The 19,351-nt window shown below is 47.6% G+C and overlaps 1 pseudogene across 1 annotated transcript; it reads left to right on the forward strand.

Annotated features, from left to right (window-relative positions):
* The first annotated feature begins 13,730 nt into the window (after positions 1-13,730).
* Positions 13,731-18,774, forward strand: LOC310847211 (nigwaprin-b-like; annotated as a pseudogene). Its single transcript, XR_014568706.1, has 4 exons — positions 13,731-13,865; positions 16,390-16,523; positions 17,676-17,810; positions 18,615-18,774. The product of XR_014568706.1 is annotated as a nigwaprin-b-like (transcript).
* Positions 18,775-19,351: the final 577 nt, after the last annotated feature.

Below are 19,351 nucleotides of genomic sequence, written 5' to 3' on the forward strand. Positions count from 1 at the left end.
TGCTCCAACTACCGCACAATTGCACTCATTTCACACGCTAGCAAGGTTATGCTTAAAATTCTACAAGGAAGGCTCAAGCAGTATGTGGACCGAGAACTCCCAGAAGTGCAAGCTGGATTTAGAAGAGGCAGAGGAACCAGAGACCAAATTGCAAGCTTGTGCTGGATTATGGAGAAAGCTAGAGAGTTCCAGAAAGACATCTACTTCTGCTTCATTGACTATGCAAAAGCCTTTGACTGTGTCGACCACGGCAGACTATGGCAAGTTCTTAAAGAAATGGGAGTGCCAGATCACCTCATCTGTCTCCTGAGAAATCTCTATGTGGGACAAGAAGCTACAGTTAGAACTGGATATGGAACAACTGATTGGTTCAAAATTGGGAAAGGAGTACGACAAGTCTGTATTTTGTCTCCCTGCTTATTTAACTTATATGCAGAATTCATCATGCGAAAGGCTGGGCTGGATGAATCCCTAGCCGGAATTAAGATTGCCGGAAGAAATATCAACAACCTCAGATATGCAGATGACACAACCTTGATGGCAGAAAGTGAGGAGGAATTAAAGAACCTTTTAATGAGGGTGAAAGAGGAGAGCGCAAAATATGGTCTGAAGCTCAACATCAAAAAAACGAAGATCATGGCCACTGGTCCCATCACCTCCTGGCAAATAGAAGGGGAAGAAATGGAGGTAGTGAGAGATTTTACTTTCTTGGGCTCAATGATCACTGCAGATGGTGACAGCAGCCACGAAATTAAAAGACGCCTGCTTCTTGGGAGAAGGGCAATGACAGGCCTAGACAGCATCTTGAGAAGTAGAGACATCACCTTGCCAACAAAGGTTCGTATAGTTAAAGCTATGGTTTTCCCAGTAGTGATGTATGGAAGTGAGAGCTGGACCATAAAGAAGGCTGATCGCCAAAGAATTGATGCTTTTGAATTATGGTGCTGGAGGAGACTCTTGAGAGTCCCATGGACTGCAAGAAGATCAAACCTCTCCATACTGAAGGAAATCAGCCCTGAGTGCTCACTGGCCACCTCATGAGAAGAGAAGACTCCCTGGAGAAGACGCTGATGTTGGGAAAGATGGAGGGCACAAGGAGAAGGGGACGGCAGAGGACGAGATGGTTGGATAGTGTTTTCGAGGTTACCAGCATGAGTTTGACCAAACTGCGGGAGGCAGTGGAGGACAGAGGTGCCTGGCGTTCTCTGGTCCATGGGGTCACGAAGAGTCGGACACGACTAAACGACTAAACAACAACAACAACAATCTTTTGCTTGCTCTTCTTATATAGGTGCCTGAAGGAGTTGTAAATTCTCTTCGGTTACTTTTGGCGTGGATGTATTTGTGACGGTGGGATGTTATATTTAAAAAACAAACAAGAAAAAAGAGAAATAAAAAATAAAATAAAAAGTATAGAAATTTTAAAATAGATTTTTTTAAAAAGGGAAAAAAGTAGTAGCAATGAAAGGAAAATAAAATAAAAGGGGGGGATTCACTATTGAAAGTGGATGAAGTGATCTATGTATATAGGTTTGTATTGTTCATTCTTTTGTTTTTGGGGAAGGAGAAAAAAGAAAAAGAGAAGAAGGAGGGTGGTGGGGTGAAAAGAGTAGGGCCATTAAGAGTCTCTCTCTCTGTGTATTTTCCTTTAAAAACAAAAAACAAACAAAAAAGCAAAAAAGAAAAGAAAAATAACACTAGCCATAGCGATAGCAATACCAGTAAGGTGATGTTAGAAGTAAAAAATAGTGATGATAATGATGGGAGGGCAGGGGAAGGGAAACAATGGGAGTTTTTTCCATCCTCATCCTCATCATCATGCTCATCATCATGAGGAAGTCAGGGCTGAAGTGGCGGTCCCAGGAAGTGGCCTGTGTTGGTTCAGGAATCCTTCATCATTCGTGAGAGTTTAAATACTAATAGTAAAGTTAGGAAAAGAGAAGTTTTGGGAAGACCCACCCAGTGCCTGTCTTCTCCTGGGGTGACGGCTGTTGGCTATTTGCAGTATGGTAGCGCTGCAGAGAGCTTGCTGGGGAGACCATGCATTCAAAAGGGACTCAAAAATAACTTAAACAAGGTTTTAATAAGAAAAACAAAAACTCCTTATACACTAAATGCATCAACAACAAACCAGACCCAACCACCAACCCCTCCCCCAGGGTAACGGGGGAGGAGCTAGGTGCTGCTCCTTATATACTACACCCAATTGCTGACACAGCCTAGCAACACAACTCAGCAGCACCTGCCATGTTTCACAGCTGTAAGACTGGGTCTTGTTATTTTGCTCTGGCCCCTTAAAGACATACACATCGGGTGGAACAATGATGAACCTTTACATTTCAAGAAACCATTCACCATTGGCGTGGCTCCCAGTTGGGCCTCTGCCCGCCTCCCTTGTGCCCATCGCCAGATGCGACAGTTAGATGTTGTGATGGGCAGAGATCTGGATAGCCAAGTGGAATTTGCCTTGCAGTTTAAGATGCGGATGTTGCTGTTTGATCTGGGTGCTTTGTTGCCAGAATCAGGCCATCATTGTCTAACTGAATTAGTGCATCGTTCCAGCTTTTCTAGCTGAAGGCATTGGGGCATGTGAGATGCAAGTCAAGGCCCGAGTGCGGAGAGGGGGAAATGTCATGCGGGTGTCATGTTGTGGCCGAGGGTGGGGTGTGGCACGTCGGACATTCAAACCATGCCACCTACGTTGCGCCTGCAATCTTGGCTACATGCGGCAGGAGTGCGGGGAGTGGGAAAGGAGATGTCAGGGTAGGTGCCTGGAGCAGGTCAGGAAGAAGTCACAGTGTCCGTGATGTTATCTCTTTATTCCAAGAAGCAAACGACTCAGAAGCCCAGGCCTAGGGAGCACATCTTCCCAATACAGTCCGACCTCGGGTTACAGCCTCTTCAGGTTGTGCTTTTTCAGGTTACGGACCGCCGAAACCCAGAAGTACTGGAACAGGTTAATTCTGGGTTTTGGCGGTCGCACATGTGCAGAAATGAGCGGTAAATTGTGCTTTGCGCATGTGCAGAAGAGCTGAATCGCAACTCGCGCATGCACAGATGTGCAGACAAGGGTTGCGAACGCTGCGGGTTGTGAAGGTGCATCCCGCACGGATCAGGTTCTCAACCTGAGCATCCACTGTAGGTCTTGCCTCAAGGAGGAGGTTCTGAGGACTGAAGGTCCTCAACTTCCTACAGTTGCCTAAGCATAGCTGTCAACGTTTCCCCCTTTTAAGGGAAATTCCCTTATTCCAAATAGGATTCCTTGCAAGAAAAGGGAAAAGCTGACAGCTATGTGCCTAAGCTTGAATGTGGAGATCAGAAAACGCACAGCGCGCCTTGCTGGGGGAGCCAGCGCCTTGTCACAGAAACCACGTCCCCACAGCCAGAGCTTTCTCTGAGACGGTGCGTGCCGGTGCGCCGTACCGCCCCCTCACTTGCCTGACCCGGGCTCCCCTCCCCCCGCATCCCCGCCCCTTTGCCTCTTCCTCTGCTGCCACACTGAAGAAACCGCTATGGCTGCCTGTCACTGGGCAACTTCCAGAAAGGCGATTTGTTGTTGTTGTTGAGTCGTTTAGTCGTGTGCGACTCTTTGTGACCCCCTGGACAAGAGCATGCCAGGCCCTCCTGTCTTCCACTGCCTCCCTTATGTTGGGAGCCTCAAGAACATTGTCCCACCATCTCGTCCTGTGTCGTCCCCTTTTCCTTGTGCCCTCCATCTTTCCCAGCATCAGGGTCTTCTCCAAGGAGTCTTCTCTTCTCATGAGGTGGCCAGAGTCTTGGAGCCTCAGCTTCAGGATCTGTCCTTCCAGTGAGCACTCAGGGCTGATTTCCTTCAGAATGGATAGGTTGGATCTTCTTGCAGTCCATGGGACTCTCCAGAGTCTCCTCCAGCACCAGAATTCAAAAGCATCCATTCTTCGGCGATCAGTCTTCTTTATGGTCCAGCTCTCACTTCCATATATGACAGTCCTTCTAGATGCCTGCATTTCATGCTTTCTGTAAGGCTTCTCATCTACTTGGTAGAATGGAGTGGTACTTTTACTTCCCTTGGTCTGGACACTCTACTTCTATTGATGTAGCCTAGAATAGCGTTGGCTTTTTTTGCTGCCGCGTCACACTGTGGACTCATGCTAAGCTTGTGGTCCACCAAGACCACTGCATCCTTTTCACACGTACTGCTTGCAAGCCAGGTGTCCCCCATCTTATATTCGTGCATCTGTTTCTTCTTGCCTAACTGCAGAACCTGGCATTGGTCCCTACTCAAGTACATTTGGGCCCCGTTCTCTAATCTGATGGAATCATCTTGCAGCCGGGAGAAAGGGAATGCTATTCTAAGCTGCACCAAGAGACATCTAGTGTCCTGATAAGGGGAAGTCATAGTCTTGCTCTGTTCTGCCTTGGGGATTCCTTCCCCTTGCTCTCTACTGTGATGGCCTGGGAATCCGATTCAGAGGCTGAACCGGAGGAATCCCAGCCTGCACAGGAGTCCGCGCCTCCAGGGCTGGCTTAACTGGGGCAGGGCCTTGATTCTGAAGTGCCTGCACCTGTGCCGGATCCTCAGGAGCAGGCACCAGGTGAATCCACTCTGGCTCCGGAGGTGGTTGAGGACTCAGTGCCTACAGGTGAGTCTCCCCCTGGACCCAGTAACCCTTCAGCCTCTCCTGAACTGCAGAGGCTCAGGGCAGAGAGGCGAAGGGAACTGGTTTCTACCAGGAGGAGTGCTCGCCTTAAGGCCAGGAGAGGCGGGTCTCCTGGGGGCCGGGACCGCCCCTGGCCTCAGAGAAAATAAAGGCCAGTCAGCCCGGTCCCAGGTTGCGGGAGCAACGTCGTTGATGAGCTGTTTCGGCCCACACCCAGTCCTGTTTCCCCCAGAGTTCCTGTCCTTGCCCGGCTTCCTGCTGTGGACCCCACTTCGCCCGAGGAGGACTGTCTGCCGACCCTCAACTCAGGTCCTGGACCTCGCCCCATGGTAACCTCCCCCCTGAACCAGCACATCTACTTTTTAACCAAAAAGCACTTCTAACGTCTTTCAACCCCTATCAAGAAGAGAGGACCGCTGCTTGTGGGCAGGGTTTTCAGTGAACTTTGCCTTAGGAGTTTCGGATTCATGTCTCATCTTGAAAGTCCAATTGGGGGAATAGCTGAGCAAATTTCCACTATGATCAGCACAACAGTTCACCTTCTGATGATTTAGCTGGGCGATACTTTCTTTTCTTTTCATCATCATGACATATCAGCAGAGAGATGGGGATAGCTCAGTCGGTAGAGCATGTGACCCATGTTGGGCAAAATATTCTTGGGCTGCAAGGGGTTGGACTCCATCATCCTTGTGGCCCATTCCAACTCTGCAGTTCTAGAATTTATCTCGGCTGCTTCTTCTGAGATTCATGGCCCAGCCCAAGCCGAGGAGCATCAAGGCTTTGCTGAACTGCTTAGCTGGTGGGTGGAAGAGACCTCCTGCCCCCCAGCTGAACAGCTCTGATGCCTCAGAAGGCCTCCTGGCCCCCAGCAGAGGGAGCCTCGATGCTTATCTGGCTTCTACATGAGCAGGAAGAGCATCAGAGCACCATATAGCTGGGGGGCGGGGAGCACTTTAACTGAGTCCGGGTTCAGTAAAACTGTTCAGCTGGGGCACAGGCAGCCGTGTGCTCCTCAGTGTGCCGGTGTCTGTTGGCATCGGTCGCTGTGATGTTCGGGCTGAAGAAAGCTAACAAAGCTCCTGAATGAAGGAGCGGCAGGGAGAGAACATGCCAATTGGGCATGTGTCTCTACCAGGGTCCTATTTGAGTGTAGGATGAGCTCCAGACAGTCCTAACTGTCCCAGTATCAATTGCATTTAACATTGGGAGAGAATGCATCCATGAATGATTCCCTGCATTTTGTGACTCTTCTGCCTCCCTCCTAGGCTGTATTGCACATCTCCTGTCTGAGCTTGAAAGTGGTGCAAATGGTCAGCCAGAATGTTTTGCTATGTCTGCTTTGAGTTAGCACTGGGGTGTTAATCCAGCGCCTCTCCTGGAAGCTCTTTGACATGTTTTGTGAACAGGGAAGTAAAATATGGGATTGGAAAGTCAATAGTTGAGACCAAATCAACCCCAAGGAAGTTGATACCAGGACGGAGCTATGTATGTTGACATCCCATGACCTGCAACCTTTCTCGGTGGATATAGAAGGATGTTTTTATGTTTCATGACTACTTGTGTGCTGTGTAGAAGTACACTATATAAGCTTTGTTCTGATGTGCCTCATGGTAGACATTTCCTTGACTTGGCAGGGCGGGGCCTCGGCGTCTCATCTTCATCCCCATGTTTGGTGCAGGAGGGGGAAATAAGGAACATTTCAGGAACAAATCCGAATCTGGGATGGTTTTTGTAATTCTGGGCCTGTCACCGGAAAAACAGGACACTTGGGTAGCGCTGGATCTGGGACAGGACCGGAAGGCAGGAGAAGACTTGAAGGTGGGGCATCATTTGACCAGGTGTCTGATTAGGTATGTTGTAAACAACACTGTATCTCTGGAATGAATGCGCTCTGAGGTATAAAATACTGTGATTTCTTTCTGTACTTTCACAGACTTCCAAGTCAGGAGCCTGTTTCTCTCTCTTTTATGCAGCTGAATAAACCTGAGTTCTGCCTCTCAGAAGTTCTGACTCCCTTTCCTTTGTTTGGGGGGTGGGATCAGGAAAACATATCCGGGGAAGAACAGCGTAGATTTATGCAATATGTGCTCCGACACGGCCTAGATCTAGCACAAATAAACCTCAGTAAGGTGGCTGACTCCCCTTGCTTAGAGGTCTTTAAACAGGGGTGGGGGGCATATGTTGGAGATTCCTGCATTGCAGGGGGTGGGACTAGACCCTTGGGGGTGCCTCCAAGCCCTACAATTCTATGCTTCTAAGGTACTACTTAGTGAATACACATTCAGCTCAAGATTCTGCCCACAACCCTCCTACACAAATACTTATTCCTGCTTCCCAACCCCTTTCCCCAAATTTCTCTTAGGGTGCACCCACACTTTGCCCCACACTTTATAGGCACAGGTCTGTATTATAAGAGTCAGTGTCTGAATGCTTCACCCCTCTTGAGCTGCTTTCCTTGCTTAAAACCCGCTCTTTAATGCTGAATAGTTACAAACAGCAATTTGGGTTTCCCGTGGATTGCTGTTTGCTCTGATACAGCGGTAAAGAGCGGGTTTTTGAAAGAAAAGTTCCAGGGTTAGGTGGGTGGGTGGGGAAAGAAGGGCTTGGACCCGGCACTTTAAAACATGGTCCTGTGCCCAGAAGCACAGCACAAATGTAGTCTGGATGAGACCTTAGTTTAAGGAACCTTAGCAGAGGGGCTGGAAGCTTCCCTGATGTCCCCATCTGTGTTTGTGTGTGTGTGTTTTTAAGGGGGTCCTCAAAAACCATTGACGTTGCCAGTCCAGTCAGCCAGATATCTTCCAGCAGGGCTTCCTCCCCCCCGGGATACCTTTCTCAATATCACCCACCCTAAACAGACTCCCCAATGCCAGGCATTCCCAGTTCTTAAAATTGACGAGTGGGAAGGGACCCCAAGTAAGCCCTTCACCCCTCCAAGCAACCCCCAAACATACATAGCAGAGCTGCCCACTCACACTGGGCAGGCACAGTTGGCAGCAGAGCCCAGAGGATGAGCGAGGGACCCATCGCAAAGAAGAATCAGAACTTGGTGGACCTCATGCTGGGAGGCACCTCAGGGCTGAGATCGGCAGCCATATATACTCCTCCCTCCTCCCTCTCCCCCTCCTCTCCTGGGTTGGGCTGGGACAGAAGCAAAGCAGATTTGAGTGTGTGGGTCCAGCTGGCTCCTGGTCCAGATAATTTCCCCATGACAGCCAATCAAAAAGAATTTAAGAAGCACCTGCTGGATCTAGCCAATGGCCGTCCAGTCCAGCATCCTCTTCTCAAAGAGATCCCCAACCGGGATCTGGGCAGAAGAGCAATACTCTCCATTCTGAAGGAAATCAGCCCTGAGTGCTCACTGGAAGGACAGATCCTGAAGCTCAGGCTCCAAGACTTTGGCCACCTCATGAGAAGAGAAGACTCCCTGGAAAAGACCCTGATGTTGGGAAAGATGGAGGGCACAAGGAGAAGGGGATGACAGAGGACGAGATGGTTGGACGGTGTTCTGGAAGCTGCCAGCATGAGTTTGACCAAACTGGGGGAGGCAGTGGAAGACAGGAGTGCCTGGTGTGCTCTGGTCCATCACTGTAACTTGTGATTGGGTCAGTCTATGAATACGTAGTGCCTTAAAGGTAAAGGTACCCCTGACCGTTAGGTCCAGTTGCAGATGACTCTGGGGTTGTGGCGTTCATCTCGCTCTATAGGCCGAGGGAGCCGGCATTAGACAGCTTCCGGGTCATGTGGACAGCATGACTAAGCTGCTTCTGGCAAACCAGAGCAGTGCACGGAAACGCAGTTTACCTGCCCACCAGTGCGGTACCTATTTATCTACTTGCACTAACATGCTTCTCAACTGCTAGGTGGGCAGGAGTTGGGACTGAGCAACGGGAGCTTCGAACTGCCAACCTTCCTATCAGCAAGCCCTAGGCTCTGTGGTGTAGACCACATCGCCACTCACGTTCCCCAATGTAGTGCCTTAAGAGATAACAATTATGTATATTGCTCTGTGCCTGTTTGGCTGGCTTGCAAAACAAAACCCTTTGTTTTCCTCATTTGCTGCATGAGTTTTCTTTCAGCCCCAACATTGATTTTTGCAACACTACCCTCCAGAGCAGGAGAAAACAAGCTTGCTCTATTCTTCATGCGACAGCCCTTGAAATATTTGAAGATGGGCGTCATATCTCTTCTCAGTCTCCTCTTCTCCATACCCAACTGTCCAGAGCTTGACACTGGACTCCAGGTGGTCTGACCAAAGCAGAGTAGAGCAGCACAATTACTTCTGTTCATCTGTTGATGCAGCCCAGAATATCATTAGTTTGTTTTGCTGCAGCATCACACTGTTGACCCAGGCTAAGAACCTTATGTACTTTTCAAATGTCAAGCCGGACTATTAATATTATTTTTAGAAAAACCTGTTTAGTAAGTAAGCATCTTGGAATTGTTTTATTTTAACTTCTAGCATCCTGTTTGCATCTTGATTTAGTTATGCAATTCATCAGTCAGATTGTGTTATATGTGGTTTGTTATTTGGGCCTAGAATTACTGATACGCTTGCCTCTAACTATGTATCCAGAAGGCGTTTCAGTTGCAGTGAATTGTTTATCATTGCGGTGTATTGTGCTGTCATTGTTGCAGAGTAGAGTTTTAAAAAACGAAACATAAATCCATCCATATTGTTTTTCAGGTTAGCGACAGTATCTTTCGCTTCCTCTTTGTATCTTCCTCTTCTTATACGGGTGCCTTAAGGAGTTGCAAATTCACTTCAGTTCCCACTGGCATGGATGTATTTGCAGATATTTGCTCTGTCTCAGTGACACCTGGATGTTGCAATTGTCTTGCAGTTTCAGATTCAGACGTTGCTGTTTTATTAGTATATTTGATGACTGTCTTTTAGCTAAGTTGGCAATAATCTGGGTGCTTCCTTGCCAGACTCAGACCATCATTGTCTCTCCGAATTGCTGTATTTTTCCAGCTAAAGCCTTTGGCACATGTGAGATGTAAGTCGAGGTATGAGTTTGGAGAGGGGGTGGGAATGAGGAAGGGGCAACATATTGAGGTGTGTCGTGTGCTGATGGCTGAGGGTGATGCGTGGCACGTAGAACATCCACACCTCTTCACATACATATGTGGAGTTTTCAAGTCTTGGTTTACATATTTCAGTAGAGTCTATATACTGTTAGTGAGATATAATAAGGTAAGGAAAGGTTCATAAGATAGCTCTTATGTTAGTTGTTTCCTTCACTGTGTCAGGTTTCATAGGTAGTGTTTTGTTTTGTAATGTGAGGGGCTACAGATAGTTTAAGAAGGTAGAAGTTGTATTTTTCCTAGGAGTCAGAATGTTTTTCTGCTAGTGACAGAAGCATCTGGTAAAGACTGAGTTTTTTCTGCTGGTGAATTGCAGGTCTAGCAAGAAAAGGTTAGGATTTATTCTTGTAGAAGGAAGGTGTACATGCAATTTTTTTACAGGTTTTTTTTACATATTGATGCTTCCTGCTCCTAATAAATGGGGGGGGGGAGTGTCAGTTTGCATTTCTTAGTACAGAAAGTATTGATCTGATGTGTAGAGTTCTTTCCTATTCTACTTGGTTCAAGAGTGTTCTGGAAAGTTTTCTTTCCATGTGGGAGAAACAAGCAGAAGGTTCTTGTTTGGGTTATGTCTTCTGGGAAGCTGAGTACAGCTGGTTTAAGCCATTTCTGTTTAAAGCGTCATGCTGACAATTATAGTCCAGAAGGAGCCTGGGCTTCACTTACTTCCTCTTTCTGTCTCGCTGTTCTGGTGTGCTATAGTGTTCAGGTTTAGTCTTATTATAAATCATTGTAAGTTTTATTGTAAGTACTGCAACTGGATTTTTTTATGGACTGTGCCAGTCCTGAATGTATTGGATTTGTGACCATGATGCTCATTTGCCTTCAGAAGCAGTAAAGTAGTAGTAGTAGTAGTAATAGTAGTAACAACAACAACAACAACAACAACAACAACAACAACAACAACAACAACAACAACAACAATAATAATAATAATAATAATAATAATTTATTGTTTATACCCCGCCCATCTGGCTGGGTTTCCCCAGCCACTCTGGGCGGCTTACAACAGAATATTAAAATACAATAGTACAATTGTCTCTGGTCTATTTCCTGGGAACTCTGCATCATGTCTGAGTTTTCTCCTCCTCCACGCAGGTGCATCAATATGTAGGTTGTTATTTGGGCTTAGAATTACCGATACGCTTGCCTCTAATTATGTATCCAGAAGGCCTTTCAGTTGCAGTGAATGGTTTATCATTGAGGTGTATTGTAATGTCATTATTGCAGAGTAGAGTGTTAAAAAACGAACCCTAAATCCTTCCATATTGTTTTGCAGGTTGGTGATGGCATCTTTCGCTTCCTCTTCTTATACGGGTGCCTTAAGGAGTTGCATGGAAGTATTTGCAGATATTTGATCTGTCTCAGTGACACCTGGATGTTGTGACGAATGTAGAAATTGTCTTGCAGTTTCAGACGTTGCTGTTTTATCAGTATATTTGATGAATGTCTTTTAGCTAAATTGGCAATAATCTGGATGGTTTGTTGGCAGAGTCAAACCATCATTGTCTAGCTGAATTAGTGCATCGTTCCAGCTTTTCCAGCTGAAGCCATTGGTATTTTCTTTTTGTATAAGAACTAGTATGAAAGAGGCCTCCCAGCATTCTCACAGGCCCATATTAGATCAGCGTAAACAGTTGGGCCTGATGAACATTTACTGTTCTCAACCCTAATCCTGTGGAAAGCCATCTAATTAGATTTTAATTTGATCGTGACGTGTTTTTAGGAGGTCATTTAATTATTGTTTGATTTTATACCAACGTTATATATTTGATGTTAGCCACCCTGAGCCTGGCTTTGGCCGGGGAGGGCGGAATATAAATAAAAGTTATTATTATTATTATTATTATTATTATTATTATTATTATTAGTTAAGGCATGACTGCAGGGAGGGAGGGGTGAGGGAGGGGTGACATCATGGGGTGTGTCGTGTGCTGATTGGCTGAGGGTGAGGTGTGGCACCTAGAACATCCAAACCTCTTCACATACATTGTGCCTGTAATCTTGGCCATGGGGGTGGGACACCTGCAGCCCCCCTAATGCTGCCCCTCCCTCATGTTGACTGGGTCCTGCCTGGCAGATTTCTAAAAGATAGAACAAGAGAGGAAGAGAGCAGCGGAATAAATTTGCTCTTCTAACACAGTAGATTGTGTAGGCTACTTATTTAGACATTCATCAGAGTGCCCTTACCGAAAAGTCTGTGTGTGTCAACTTTGCATTTAAAAACCTGGCTCAAGCATTCTCTGTGTGCTAAGCTCAACGTCTGCTTATGTCGCAAATTCCTAACTGCTTTCGCCACGATTATGTATTAATCTTGCAGATCTGTGTCCTCATAGTCTTGCGTTCCTCCTGTTTCCCCCTATATTTAATCAGAAGATGCTTTATTTGCTATGTGAATACGTGCATATTATTCTGGTCCTACAAGAGCTGCCGCCCATTGGGTCAATATCTTCATCAAACCAAGGTCTAGTTCCTGATCCTCCACCACCAGTTCAGACCCCATGAATTCATGTGTGACTCCTGGTCCTCTGAAGGTCAGGGAGGGGGGATTGGGGGCAGCATCTGCTTGGGTGACAAGGCCCATCTAAGGGTCTGGGCTTGTTTTGCAGTCTCCCCTTTTCCCCCACCCCAGTTAGGCAATTAAAAGAAACACGCTGAATAATAATAATAATAATAATAATAATAATAATAATAATAATAATTTATTTATACCCCACCCATCTGGCTGGGTTTCCCCAGCCACTCTGGGCAGCTTCCAGCAAAATATTAAAATACAATAATCCATCAAATATTAAAAGCTTTCCTAAACAGGGCTGCCTTCAGATGTCTTCTAAACGTCAGATAGTTGTTTGTTTCCTTGACATCTGGTGGGAGGGCTTTCCACAGCGCAGGAGCCACCATCGAGAAGGCCCTCTGCCTGGTACCCTGTAACTTTGCTTCTTGCAATGAAGGAACTGCCAGAAGGCCCTCGGCTGAATTGATGGTTTCCATGGCTGGTTAGCAACCAACAGGCATCTGGGATGAGTGACCTGCATTGTTAAACTACGGCATTCATTCCCAGAAGAAGTAATGATGGCCACTAACTTGGATGGCTTTGGAAGAGGGTTAGACAAAGGATGCTGGACTAGATAGGCCACTGGCCTGCTCTAGAAGCTCTTAGGTTCTTCTGGGGCCTCCAGAGGCAGCCTGTCCAGAGGTTCTTGGGGACATCTGACTGCTTTGAGAATAGCATGCTGAACTAGATGGGTCACTGGTCTGATCCTGCTGCCAGGCTCTTCTGATGCTTTCTCTTCTGTCCTAGGGTAACTTGGACTCCAGAGTGGATGAGCCCCTCCGTGAGACTCCTCACCTTGAACAGGCACCGCAGCCAACTTCTCTCTGGCTTCCATGGGAGTAGAAGACTGTACAGTGGTCTGAAACCCTAGGCTCACCCAATAAAAATGATATGAGTTCCCCATGAACCTTGGTTTCTGCCATCAGGTTACTGGGGAGACAAAGGAGAGGTTACTGATCTGCTGTGAATGTATAGCAGTGTGTAAACGGGATGGCCTGTGGGTCTCTGGGGAAACTGGTTCAACTGGAAGGACTTACCTTTGGAGAAGAGGTAGAGCTGTTGCAACCCACTCTGGAGGCCACTCACCTACAAAGGGACAGAGTTCCTGCTAAGCAAGGAGCCTTTGGGTGCAATGAAGGAGAGGTGACTCATTTATCCTTGCAGGTTTATTAGCTTAACATCTGGTTTTAGGAAAAACTCTTTATCCTTGCAGGAGGAGATGCTCACTTGCTCCTACTCTGAGAATTGCATCCTGCACACCTCTGGGCAAATTTGGGGAGGGTGTGGGGTGCACACATAGGGGGGAGCAGTTCTGTTGCACAAGTGTAACTCTTATGCCATCCCGGTGATGAAAGCCAACTGTCACCTTTGTTGCTGAAGTTTCCTCTTGCCCAACCAAGGGCTGTGCTCACCTCTCTCTCTAACTGAGGGTATAAATCTGGGCCGAGATCAGCCACAGCACCCAGACTCTTCTGCTAGCTGCATCAGGAACAGCACCATGAAAGCCAGGCTCTTCCTCGTCTTCTTCCTCATGGGCCTCCTCACCATCTGTGTTGAGCTGCCGTCTGCAGCTGGACAACAAGGTAAGGGCAGAATCCCAGTTCCAGCCAGGCTTCCTCCTCCTCTGGCGGTGTTGCACAGCCTTCCTCTGAAGCTGCTCCAACCTGTCTCCACCCTTCTTAGGGGAAGTCTGTCCCATTGTTGAATAACTCTTACCATCAGAAAGCTCTTCCTATGCCTTGGCCAAAGGCCTGGTCGAACAACTCTGTCTTGCAGGCCCTGCAGAAAGATGTCAAGTCCCGCAGGGCCCTAGTCTCTTGTGACAGAGCGTTCCACCAGATCGGGGCCACAGATGAAAAAGCCCTGGCTCTGTTTGAGGCCACCCTAACCTGCCTGTGGCCCGGGACCTCCTAGATGTTTTTGTTTGAAGACCGTAAGGTCCTCCGTGGGACATACTAGAAAAGGTGGTCCCGTAGGTACGAGGGTCCTAGGCCGTGAAGGGTTTAAAGGTTAAAACCAGCACCTTAAACCTGACCCTGTACTCCACCGGGAGCCAGTGCAGCTGGTAGAGCACCGGGTGAATGCGATCCCGCATCGAAGACCCCGTAAGGAGTGAGAATCTCATTTCTTGTCATTTGAATCTGGAGCAGCAGCAGCAAACCAGCTTCCTTCAACTTCCATGTGACGGCCCTCCAGATATTTGACGATGGTCCACATGTCACCCCTCAGTCTTCTCTTCTCCAGGCGAAGCCTACCCAGCTCCCTCAACTGTTTCTCACAAGGCTTGGTTTCCAGCCCCTGGGTATGTTTAGCCTGGGGAAGAGAAGCCCCACAGTTGACCTGATAGCCATCTTCTGAAATCCAAAGAAGATGGAGCAAGCTTGTTTTCTGCTGCTCCAGAGGTGGGGACCTGAAGCAATGGGTTCAAATGGCCAGAAAGGAGATTCCGACTCAATATTAGGGAGAACTTTTTGGTGGTCAGAGCTGTTTGACATTTTAGGGGTGCCAGCACATCTCTTAGGCTGGCCACTGAGGACTGTGTTGGTGTCTTTGTGATAGATAGTTTCTTTTTTTTATATAAATATTTATTAAGGTTTTTTTTATAAAAGAAATGCACAGATAATAAACAACATTAGTTATATCATAACAAAATTTCATAACTTCTTTGGACTTCCTCACGTCTCCTGCTCCCACTTACATCGTTGAGAAGTTTTTTCAAGCAAATTATCATCTTGTTTACAATCTTATATCCACTCATTTAAATATAATCTAACAATTCTCCAAAAGGTTTATGTTTTCCTTAATCTCACTTATCATCAAATTCCAGTCTAATTTAGTGGTGGCCAATTATTTATGAGGGACGCAGGTGGCGCTGTGGGTAAAAGCCTCAGCGCCTAGGGCTTGCCGATCGAAAGGTCGGCGGTTCGAATCCCTGCGGCGGGGTGCGCTCCCGTCGTTTGGTCCCAGCGCCTGCCAACCTAGCAGTTCGAAAGCACCCCTGGGTGCAAGTAGATAAATAGGTACCGCTTACTAGCGGGAAGGTAAACGGCGTTTCCATGTGCGGCTCTGGCTCTTCTTAACATTCAACCAAATTACAATATTTTTGTAAATAAATCTTAAATTTCTTCCAATCTTCTTCAATCCTTTCTTCTCCCAGGTCTCGGATTCTGCCAGTCATCTCCGCCAATTGCATATAGTCCATCAGCTGCATCTGCCACTCTTCCAGTGTGGGTAGATCTTGAGTTTTCCAGTTCTTAGCGATGAGTATCCTTGCTGCCGTTGTTGCATACATAAAAAATGTTCGGTCCTTCTTTAACACCTTCTGGCCGACAATACCCAGGAGGAAGGCCTCTGGTTTCTTAGGGAAGGTATACTTAAATATATAGTTTAGTGATAGATAGTTTCATCTTCCCGTAGGATCTGGTTGAGAAGAAGGTGGAAAGGCTCACAGCATTAGCCCTCCAGGAGATACTGAACCGTGGGGCGCAGGTGGCACTGTGGTCTAAACCACTGAGCCTAGGGCTTAGAATCATAGAACAGAATAGAATCATAGAGTTGGAAGAGACCACAAGGGCCATCGAGTCTAACCCCCTGCCAAGCAGGAAACACCATTGGCTTGCTGATCAAAAGGTCAGTGGTTTGAATCCCCGCGACGGGGTGAGCTCCCGTTGCTCAGTCCCTGCTCCTGCCCACCTAGCAGTTCGAAAGCACGTCAAAGTGCAAGTAGATAAATAGGTACCACTCCGGCGGGAAGGTAAACAGTGTTTCCGTGTGCTGCTCTGGTTCACCAGAAGCGGCTTAGTCATGCTGGCCACATGACCCGGAAGCTGTACGCCGGCTCCCTCGGCCAATAAAGCGAGATGAGCGGCGCAACCCCAGAGTCATTTGCGACTGGACATGACTGTCAGGGGTCCTCTCTCTCTAGATGCTGAACCCCCATGAGGTCTTGGGATGGGGGTCTGAGTGGGGCTGCTCTGGATTCTCACAGAGGCTTGTGCTTGTTCTGGCCTGAGATCTGTATGGACTCTCAGCTCATGGGCTTCATTGCTTGTGGAAAAGAAAACTTCCACAGCATTGTGGTGTGGGAGTCATCTTTCTCTCCTGCAGTGCGTCCTGGACAGTGTCCTCCGATCAAAGGCCCTGGCACATGTGCAATTTCCTGTCAGAGTGATGAGTTTGCGGCCCTGGGAGCAAGTGTTGTAGTACAGGCTGTGGATTTGCATGCAAAAGAGTCGTTGAAGGTGAGAGAAGCCAGCAGCTGCCAAGCCCATTGCTCTCTCCAGGAGAGCAGTAGCAGGAAGACACTCAGACGCAGGAGCGTGGCCTGTTGGAAGGGAGCAGGGACTCCTCTCATTGGCCACGGGTGATGGAAGGAGGGAGGTTTCTTTCTCACAAAATGATTGGCTGGTATAGCAGCGGCGTATTTGGCCTCCTATCACGGGTTCTCCATGGTCTAGAAAGTTCCTTTTCAAAGAAAGCGTTACAGTAGAAGACAGGCCCCAGCTGGCATTGTTAGAATCTGGATAAAATCCAGCCCACTGGGGAACAGAGCCCCCTGAGCAAAATGCAGGCCAGGCTTGTATTTCTGTCCACCACCACTTGCGTCGAGGCCCCCACCCCCCATACCACTCAATCTTCTTGCGGTTCCTGCATTGCTCATTTGGGGATTAGATGACCTTTGGAGTCCCCTGTAACTCTACAATTTTATCGTACCTTATTACACCAATAAATCATAGAAACATTCCGTTTCTCCACAAAGATTATCCGTTGTCTGCCCTCTTGAAAACATTTATTAGCTCAATCATGCATACAGTATTCCATACCTTTATATTTTAATCTTCCAAAGTCCAAATTCTCATTTCCACCCCATGGATGATGGCCCAGGGGTTGTACCCCTGTTCACTTCACTTACCAACTTGCCCCTACCCAACCCCCCATCCTCTTACCCAACTGCCCTCCCCTGATATTTCACCAAACCTTACACCTTGCGCCGTGACACCTCACCATTACCTGTCCAGAGCTCACTAGACCCCCCCCCCATACGTTCCTTAGGCCCCACTGCCCTATTCTTAGAAGCATTCCGGCAGGTCCTGCTTGCGCTGTTGGCCCAGCTGCATCTCTTTCCTCCAGCCCCTCCCATCTCGCTTGCCAGCACTGCTGTCATGGCCCAGCAGCTCTCAGAAGTTATCACACTGTAGTTCACAGCATTACCTGTTGGCAGCCAAGCAAAGTGCTACGTGATGACAACCTTGCCTTTTTATTCTATATCAAGATACAGCATCCTTTCAAAGTGCTGTGTGGAGTTTCCATTTTCATTCCACTGCTTGCTACCCGTTGAAAACCAAATCCCCTGTAGAGCATCCCAGTATGGGTGTCACCTTTTTCTCTTCCAGTGCATCCTGGACGGTGTCCCCGGCGCACTGGACCTGGGCTCTGCGCAGAATTCTGTCAGGGTGATGCCTCTTGCTCAGCTGGGGAGAAGTGTTGCAGCAATGGCTGTGGCCACCAATGCATGAGAGCCATTAAAGGTAAGAGAAGCCAGCGGGTGCCAAGCCCATCACTCACAGCAAGGCCCCCAGAAGAGCTGTGGCAGGAAGGGAGTTAGGCCAGGAGCTTGATGTGTTAGAAGGGAGAGGCAACTCCTCTCCTTGGGTAAGGAGGATGGAAGGTGGAAGTGATTATTCTCCTCCAAATGATTAGATCAGCGGTTCCCAAAGGTTTTGAGTCGTGGAGCACTTCTCAGGAGAGAAGTTTTTTATGGAGCACAGTTGCCTCCCTGATGCCAAAGGCACATATTTATTTATTTTTATTTCCAGTCTCTTTGCGGAGCCCTCGGAGATGCTTCACGGGGCACCAAGCGCTCCGTGGAGCCCAGTTTAGGAACCGCTGAGTTAGATGGTATAGCAGCTGCACACTTTGCCCCCTCTCTTGGCTTCCGCAAGGGCCAGCGGCTTGTTGTTTTATTTAAATTCTTTAAATGAAAGCTGGGGAGATGAGCTAATGGTGATGATGAGCACCAGGTGGCCTCCGAAGCACGGCTAATTAGAGTGCTGATAAAGCTCCTGTCTGTGTCCACAATTGCTTGGCTATAATCCGCCGCACAATACAGCACAATGATTTTGTGTTGTTGGTTTCCATGGCTGGTTAGGAACCAACAGACATCTGGGATGAGTGACCTGCATTGTTAAACAATGGCATTTGTTCCCAGAATAAGTAATGATGGCCACCAACTTGGATGGCTTTGGAAGAGGGTTTGGAAGCATGCTGGGCCAGATGGGTCACTGGTCTGATCCTGCTGTCAGGCTCTTCTGACGCTTTCTCTTCTGTCCTAGGGTAACTTGGACTCCAGAGTGGATGAGCCCCTCCGTGAGACTCCTCACCTTGAACAGGCACCGCAGCCGACTTCTCTCTGGCTTCCATGGGAGTAGAAGACTGTACAGTGGCCTGAAACCCTAGGCTCACCCAATAAAAATGATATGAGTTTCCCATGAACCTTGGTCTCCGCCATCAAGTTACTGGGGAGACAAAGGAGAGGTTACTGGTCTGCTGTGAATGTATAGCAGTGTGTAAACGGGATGGCCTGCTGGTCTCTGGGGAAACTGGTTCACCTGAACGGAGAAGCCATGCTGGTTCTGCTCCACCAAGCTTGTTCTTCTATAGGCTTATAGAATCATAGAATCATAGAGTTGGAAGAGACCACAGGGGCCATCGAGTCCAACCCCCTGCCAAGCAGGAAACGACATCAGAGCACTCCTGACATATGGTTGTCAAGCCTCTGCTTAAAGACCTCCAAAGAAGGAGACTCCACCACACTCCTTAGCAGCAAATTCCACTGTCGAACAGCTCTTACTGTCAGGAAGTTCTTCCTAATGTTTAGGCTTGTTCATTCTGTCTTTAATAATGCTCTAAAACACATGTTAAGGAAATCAACCCGTAATTTCCCGGATTCCCCTGGCTCTTTTTAAAAAATAAATAAATAACATGACATGTCCAGTTAAGGTCCAGAGGCTAATCTTAGGGACAAGTTACACACATATATAGTTATGACTTCACATTTGCATTCTTTAAG

The sequence above is a fragment of the Podarcis gaigeae genome (genome assembly GCF_964106915.1).
Source record: "Podarcis gaigeae genome assembly, chromosome: 6".
Classification (NCBI taxonomy): Eukaryota; Metazoa; Chordata; class Lepidosauria; order Squamata; family Lacertidae; genus Podarcis; species Podarcis gaigeae.